Below are 824 nucleotides of genomic sequence, written 5' to 3'. Positions count from 1 at the left end.
CTCGCCCGCTTCCTGATTTTGATTGCCTGTTTTATCCAACAACTGTCAAGCAGGTAAAAGATACATCTCCTACACTTCTTGTCTGAAGATAAGAAAATATTAAACAGCAGGCATGCTACATCTGGTTTAGTGCCTTGCTAAGTTGAATGGGGAAAAATGATTCAATGTCGTGGCTCCTCTACACTTTCCAAAAGTTATCGGACTGAATGAATTAATTTCTGGTATGAATCATTTCATGTTGGTTGTGGTGCTCAACAGAAGAGTAGCCACTGATTTGCAAATGTCTCTTCTGCCATACAGTATGAGTCAAAGGTCTTCCTGGACCTCATGGCATCAAGTGACGGGTGAGATTCCACTGTATGGTGACTGCCAATATGGGGGCTAGCAAGGGAGAGCAAACTGTACCCAGCATGCTGTTTAGTGGTGTAATAGTTAATAGGAGCTCTCTACACAGTGTGTACATATTACACTACGAATAAATATGTCCCATGGACACATGCTCACAATGGACACCTCAGTTACTTGGGCCCGCAGCAGCACACCCACCAAGTGAAGTAGTTCAGACGATTGTTGAGAAACTCGAAGGACATACATACATACATACCTTTACACAGACAGGCTGACAGACAAAAAGAGACTCCTTCCATTTTATAATTCGATGCAGGGCTCTACAATAGCAACGTCTCTACTGGCAGGATAACGCATGATCGGCACCAACAAAGTGAGTTACAGTTTTAAATAGTTCCATCACCTCTTTCCATCTGTTTAACCATTCAAGACAAACAAGTCATCACTGCTGTTCAAGTCATTTGCCTACCCAAACA

Source organism: Epinephelus fuscoguttatus, linkage group LG15, assembly GCF_011397635.1.
Source record: "Epinephelus fuscoguttatus linkage group LG15, E.fuscoguttatus.final_Chr_v1".
NCBI classification, from domain to species: Eukaryota; Metazoa; Chordata; class Actinopteri; order Perciformes; family Serranidae; genus Epinephelus; species Epinephelus fuscoguttatus.
Note: the sequence above shows the minus strand (reverse complement) of the source record.